Consider the following 7,992-nt stretch of genomic DNA (forward strand, 5'->3'; position numbering starts at 1 on the left):
ATTTTGATGAAGGGTAGAGATAACCTAAGATTTTTACCATATTAATTATTAGATAGCTAGCAGCACAGTAACTTCATCAATGTGAAGCCTATGCAGGATCTGTAAACTCATGCTATATTACCCAATACTTCTCTAACTTAGTACTACATGATTATCAAGATTATCCCATTCACCTATCTAATGTCAATCCAGTTTCTTCAGTTATTTCTGATAAGACCACCAAGGTCAGCTGGAGTTGCCATTCTCGTGTCTCAGCCTCCAGGTAGATGGGATTACAGGTGCCCGCCACTATGCCTGGCCAATGTTTTGTATTTTTAGTAGAGATGGGGTTTCACCATGTTGGCCAGGCTAGTCTTGAACTTCTGGCTTCAAGTGATCCGCCCACCTCAGCCTCCCAAAGTGCTGGGATTACAGGCATGAGCCACCACACCCAGCCAAGAGCTTTAATTTCTAAAGTGATGTAGGGAAAATACATTTTCCTTTACTGAGCTAGAATGTGGCATATGTTTACAATTCCATGCCTTTTAGGGAGTTAATACCACAGTCTGATGTACAATTTAAAACCTCAATGACAGCTGAGCAAAAGCCACTCAAGACAGAGAATCATAAGTTCTAACTTCACTCACATTTCCAACTTACTGTATGATACAGAATCTTATTTTTCTTTCCTTAGCTGTGGAAGGAGGAAAACCCCGAACTAGTTTTCCACAAATGCTATCAGAAGTGAGACTGATAGCAATTCTCTAATTTTAATTCATAGGGAACAGAGTATCAGTGGATCCTGTGTTCTCACCCTTTCTTTCAGAGGTATAAAAGAAACTTGATCTGAAAGTTGAAAGTAGATACACAAAGATCGATCAACCAAAACTTAAATACCTGATCTACAACAACAAAGAAGTTGAGTATTATTCACTTGAGAGTAATTGCAGCTTCTCCCTGAATGGAGACATTTGCAGTTATATTTCATGGAGACAGTGCAAGGTTTGTTTCTTTTAATTCTGTGATCCTTAAATTTTAGTTGTGCATAATAATCAGTCAAGAATTTATTATAATGCAGAGATTCCAGGTCCCTACCTCTGAAGATTCTGATACAGAACCAGTATTTAAAATTGGGAGCTAGCTCTGTCCTCAAAAGGAGACTTTTAAGTGTTTTTTTTCAAAAATCGAGATACAATTCATATACCATACAAATTCACCCATTTAAAATGTACAATTCAAATTTTTTAGTATATTCACAGTGTTATGCAACCATCATCACAATCTAATTTGGAATATTTTCATCATCTCAAAAAGAATACCCATACCCATTATCAATCACTTTCATCCCCATGCCACACCCCCCATTCAGACTCTGGCAAACGTTAATCTGCTTTCTGTCTCTTTAGATTTGCCTATTGTGGACATTTCTTATAAATGAGATCACACAATATGTAGCCTTTTATGTCTGGCTTCTTTCACTTACCATAGTGCTTTCAAGTATCGTCCATGTTGTATAGATGTATCAGTACTTAATTCCTTTTCAGTGACAAATAATACTCCATTGTATGGATATGGCACGTTTTATTTATCCATTCATCCACTGATGGGCTTTTGGGTTGTTTCCACTTTTTTGACTATTATAAGAAAGCTCTTATGCACATTTGTGTTCAAGTTTCTGTGTGGACATTGTTCCTAAGAGTGTGTGTGTGTGTGTGTGTGTGTGTGTGTGTGTGTGTGTGTGTAACTAGAGGGCTTATTAAATTGAGAGGGAGCATCTCTAGTCAAATGCTTTTGTAAGTAGCTGTTGGTGAGCTGTAAGAAAATGATGACCAGAGTAACCCACTGAAGTACTGGCTAGTGACCTGTGAGGGTTAAAGGCTTTCAGGGGAGCTTTGATCATAGAATAGCTAGCGTTCTGTGGCGGCTGGAAAAAACAAAACAGAGATCAAAGAGAAAGAATGCAACATTCAACTCTCATTGATATAAAAATATAGAAATGAGTGACTGTAAGACGCAAAACAGACCTCCACCTAAAGTCTGATCTCATCTGCCTTCTGACATCGTCAATAGCATGGTTTATTATAGTGAGTTTAAAGCAATGGTTGCAAAATCAAAATGCTGTTAACCAGTTTATTGTGTTAAAGAAAAAAATCAAAACACTTAAGAGGAAACTGATTCCTTAGAACAAGAAATGAACCTAAATATAAAGAAATAAGCAGAGAAATGCTGTTATGTTTCTTTTCTCCCTACATATCCTGAAAATCCAGTGTGCAATACAAAGTCTAAGCCACACTGTGCCGTTTGTTCACATCTGCCTTTCAGCTCTCCCTTGTGTCATATGTGAAGCTTATGCACAACTCTCTGGGTCAAACCATGCCTAGTTATTCAACCTTGTAAACAACCCCTTAAGTGTTCGAATGGATTAAATCTATGATGAAAGTCCAAATATCGTCCACAAAGATTTCACTACCAAAATGATCTAATCACCAGAACATAGACTTCATTATTTTTCCTATAATTAAAAAAATATGATAGTGAATTTGATTTATCAGAATCTTGTTCAACCATGTTTCATAAATAGCTGCAAAATCCATCATCTTTAATTAACTCTTTCTCCTAACTGCCTTAACCTATTGCAAGACAACAAGCAGGATTAACTGCAAAGAAACTGATTTAATTGCAGAAAAATATTAATTTTTAAAAATCTCTCATTTTAAATAATATTGGCTAATCCTTAGGTTATCTCCAATACCTGATATAGAGTTCTTTAATAGACAAAAGTAGGCTATGGGGATCTTTTCTCGATTTATGAGAAATTAGTAATAAGGAAGAAAATAGCTCTGTTGATTTATCAATCTAATGATCAGCAGCACTGATTACCAAAGGAGACTAAAACATGATCTTTGCCCCCAAAGAGTCAATTCTCTTGCTGAGAAAAGCAAGACATACGCAGGAAAGAATTTGAGAATACCATAATATATTACATTATTTCTGCCAAAGGAATTCAGACATAGGAGAGATAAACGTGGGCTCAAATAGTTAAAGATGACATCATGGATAAAGTAAGACTTAATCTGGGTCTGAAGTTTGGGGAGGATTTGATCAGAATAAGGGAAGAGTATTTCTGGCATGGGCAACCGCATGAACAAAGGCTGAGTTGAAAGATTTAAAATAATGTGAAGTGGAGGACACATGCTTAGGAACAAATAAGAAGCAAGGCTGTATACATTGGACAGGGCAGATTATGGTGAGTCATGTAAGTTAGGCAGATACCCAGAAGATGCTCCTGCCAAAACTGACAATGTCTTACCAGAGTTGGGTATGTCCAGCTTAATTTTATTCAAAGAGAGCTGCCTCCTGACTCACTATTCACTTGGTGGAGACCAAGAGTGGGGGCATGGAGAAATGGTTGACAATGTGGCCAAGTCATTTCAAGGACTCATTGCCAAGTGCCTACTATGTGCATTACAGGCAATGGTTTGGATGCATCGTGAATTATAAGAATGAACAAGTGAGAATTCCAGACATCATGAAATTTATAGTGTAGACATGCACATTACTATGATACCAGAAAGAAAGTAATGAATGTATTAAGTATAACATACAGAACAGGCACAGAATGAGCATCGACTCTACCTAACAGAAGAAGTGACATTTTAACTCAATATTAAAAATATTAGGCTTTTCATACTGATAGGGGAGTGAATTTGCTCAAGGTAGAGGAACCAACAGGGGCAATGGAACGAAGCAGGATGCGTTCTGGAAAAGGCAAGAAGTTCAGCAAGTCAGGAAAGTAGAATATAGGGAAGAACAGTATGGGGTTGTGATAAAGCTGAAAAGCTGGTTAGGGCCAGAAGGAAGGAAAAAGATCAGAAACGGGAGTTTGGACTTAGCAGATGATTTGTAGACACTGTAAGTTCTTGAGGGGATAGTGAATTGTTTTTCTGTCATATTTATTGAGTCTACTGTGTGAAAAGCCCTTGGCCATGAAAGGAGTGTGTATGGGTGATGAGTCTAGTGGCAGTATACCAGACAATCTGAAAGTGGATGATACTGAGATCAGGAAAGTCAACTAGCAAGAAATCCAATGCAGTAATATAAGAGTAAAAAGAAGAGGGTAGAAAAAATAAAGGGGGAAATTAGAGAAAAAAATCAATAGATGGGATCATTTCTAGGGAAAAGGTAACACTTGCTGGGTAATTGCACCCAGAGTATAAAGTAGTTAGTGGAGCTAGAGATGCCTGATATATGGATCCCCAGTGATTAAGAGACTCTTGGTTACAATTTTGGCAAATACAGAAGTTGTGTTGTAGGAATAAACTGAATGGGTATGGTCGAGTGTCATGGTTTTTTATTATAGTTCGTTTGAGGTATCAGGTAATTGGTACTCCATTGCATTGCTCAGACTGAAACGTGAATCTGGGAGACATTTGGAGTCATGAGATTAAATGAATTTCTGGAGAATGGGAGAAGGAAGGAAACAATAATTTTTGAATATTTGTTATATTCTAGACACTGAATGTGGAGATAAAATACAGTGAAGAACAGAGTCTTCGAGGAAAGTCCAAAATTAAGGGACAGGAAAGGAATCAGCAAACAAGGACTAGAAATTCTCAAAAAAGGTAGAAAGACAAGTTGCATCCTGTGCTGTCACTTAAAACAAAGGAGAATAACTTTAAGAAGACAGGGAAGGATCAAACAATTTGAGTATCTAGAAAGATTAAAAATGAGAATAAGGCTGAGCGCAGTGGCTCACACCTGTAACTCCAGCACTTTGGGAGGAGGGCGGATCACTTGAGGTCAGGAGTTCAAGACCAGCCTGGTCAACATTATGAAACTCCATCTTTACTAAAAATACAAAAATTAGCCGGGCGTGGTGGCATGAGCCTATAATCCGAGCTACTCAGGAGACTGAGGCACGAGAATGGCTTGAACCCGGCAGGTGGAGGTTGTACTACTGCAATCCAGCCTGGGTGACAGAGCAAAACCCTGTCTCAAAAAAATAAAAAAAAGTAAAAATAATGAGAATAAAAGCCTTGCATTTTATGAAGAATCGTGGAGACATTTAATTCAGTTCTGTTCCACAATTATTTCTTGAGCACCTACTATGTGCTTAGCACTAAAGTGCTGGAAACATTGTCATGTAGATTACAGCCTAGTGGAGAAGAAAGACAAGAAAACTGTAAACTACATGACAATCTGATAAGCACCAAAGTGCAGGAGACACAGGGTACTAACATAGGACATGAGGAGGGCCATGTATCCCAGACTTGAGGGATCTGGAAGGCTTTTCAGAGAAAGTGATGTTTAAATGGAGACCTACAGGATGAGCTGGGATTAGCTAGATGAGAGGCAAAGGGAGTGATTCAAGCAGGAAACACCCTGTGTGGGGATCTAGAGAGAAAAGAAAACAAGACCATTAAGCAACTGAAAAAAATAGTGGCCTGAGTGATTTTGTAGAGATACCATTGAAGAGGTAAGCAGGAGTCAACTAATAAACTTACAGGGCTGTGTCAAAGACTTTGAATTCAATCCAAACTGGCATTGGGAAGCTGCTGAAAGGCTTAAACAGGAGAGTGCTTTAATCAGGTTTGTACTTTAGAAAGATCCCTCTAACTGCGCATGGGCAGGGTAAGGCAAGGCCGGGTTGATCAGTTATGAGCCTGTTATACTAGTTTAGGAGAGACATGATGGTGTCAGTAGAGAGAGAGAGAGGAGTGGGTGGACTCGATAAATATGTGGGAGGTGGAATTGACAGTTATTGCTAATTAATTGGCAGTGGGAAGTTTTGGGAGAAAGAACGTCCAAGAATGACATCAAGATGTTTGGCTTGGACAAGCGAGTGTATGCTAATGTAGGAAACATCAGTTGAGGAGTCATTCTGAGAATAGAATTGATGAGTTCAGTTTAGCATATGTTGATTTTGAGATACCTGCTGGATATCCTAGTGGAGGCATATAGTAGGCAGTTGGCTGTGTTTATCTCAAGTTCGGAGAGAGATTTAATCCAGAAAATAGAGATTTGGGAGGCAACAGCAAATAGTTGGTAATTGAATCTATGAGAGAAAATGTGGATTTCTCTGGGTGAAAGTAGGGTCGCGTAGTGTTGAGTGAGAAGCAGAGCTGTCAGAGGACAGAACACTGAGCAGTACCAATACTTTAAGGGCTAGGCAACAAAGAGGATCCAACAAAAGAAACTGAGAAGGAGTTGTGTGTGTGGTTCGGTAAAGAAATAAGACTGCAATTTCAGACGTCTGTAGCAAAAAACATTTCTAAGTAGGGGAAACTGATCTTATTTGGTGATAGAGAGAAAAGGAGCTGATGGAAAGGAATATAGTGAAGACATGGATACAGAATGCATAAATGGTAGAGCAAGGTCTTTCAGGAAAGAGAGCAGCATAGGAGTGAAGACTCATAGAGGAGAGACCCTTCTTTCTTTAATAAAAACAAGGATGAGAGGAGAAGAAGAGTTCAGACAGGAGACCGGCTGTTGATAAGAGGAAACTCATACTCGATTGCCATAGTAAAGTAGGAGCTGAAGTTTTCTGCAGGGCATGAATATTAGGAGAGGGGAAATGAGTTAGATGGGAGAAAAGATTGCACCTCAAATGCCTTAAACTTTTCTGCCTCTTATCTCCTGCACCTGCTAGTCCTGCAAATCTAAGATCTTTTATGTATAGTGATGCTATTCAATCATTTTAAACATTCACAAACCACTTAAAAATAGCTAAATTATATTCACTGTTCATATATTCACCTTTAAAATGGTTGAATAACATCACTATACCTAAAAGATCTTAGATTTGCAGGACTAATAGGCGCAGGAGATGCGAGGCAGAAAAGTGTTGTTTTCTGATATTGCTTTCAGCGGAATAAGACTGTTTTACACAGCCTAAAAGAATAAGTCTGAGAGTTTATTCATAGTTACAGTTAAAATGTTTATATATGTTTAAGGTTCTGCATCAGGAATAAGAGCTCTAGTTTTGACATAGTATTAATAATTATAATTGCTACCACTTATTGAGTACCTGCTATTTTCTAGATATCACGCTAATCACTTTATGTCCAATGGTTCTCAGCCAGTGGCAATTCTCCCATGACCCCAGGGGACTTTTGGTATTGTGTGGAGACACTTTCAGTTGTCACTCCTTGGAGAGTAGTTGTGGGTAGATGCCAGAATGCTGCTACATATCCTACAACTCACAGGGCAGGCCCCTGAAACAAAGCATTATGTGGTCACACATGTCAGTAGTGCTGAGGTTGAGAAACTCTGCTTTATATCTATTTTTTTCATGTAATTCTCACAAGTCCGCAAGGGAAGTATAATTATCTTTAATATACAGATGATGAAACAGAATTGGGAAGGTTAAGTAATTTTCCCAAGGTCACATCACAAGGTCCCAAGAAGTGGAACCAGATTTTGAATCCATCTGTCTGATTCTAAAGCCTTTTTTTTTTTTTTTTTCAGATGGAGTCTGGCTTTGTCACGTAATCTGGAGTGCAGTGACATGATCTTGGCTCACTGCAACCGCCGCCTCCCGGGTTCAAGGGATTCTTGTGCCTCAGCCTTCTGAGTAGCTGGAACTATAGGTGCATGCCACCACGCCCGGCTAATTTTTGTATTTTTAGTAGAGACGGGTTTTCACCATGTTGCCCAGGCTGGTCTCAAACTACTGGCCTCAAGTGATCCACCCTCCTCAGTCTCCCAAAGTGCTAGGATTACAGATGTGAGCCACCCCGCCTGGCCCTAAAGCCAATTTTTTAACCACTGTATACATTGCCAGTTTGTATTAAAGATACACAGACTACCAAAAAATGTTTATATTTTTGCAACTAATTTTACATAAAATGTATGTGTTAATATACTAAAATCTGCATTCCTCCTATCTAAGGTTACCAAGGGCCCATTGCTCAATTCTAACCTTTTCCACCTGAGGATAATAAAATAGTATTGTCCTATTGAAAACAGACTTGAGGCCACGTGCAGCGGCTCAGACCTGCAATCCCAGCACTT

This window comes from Papio anubis, chromosome X, assembly GCF_008728515.1.
Source record: "Papio anubis isolate 15944 chromosome X, Panubis1.0, whole genome shotgun sequence".
Lineage (NCBI taxonomy): Eukaryota > Metazoa > Chordata > Mammalia > Primates > Cercopithecidae > Papio > Papio anubis.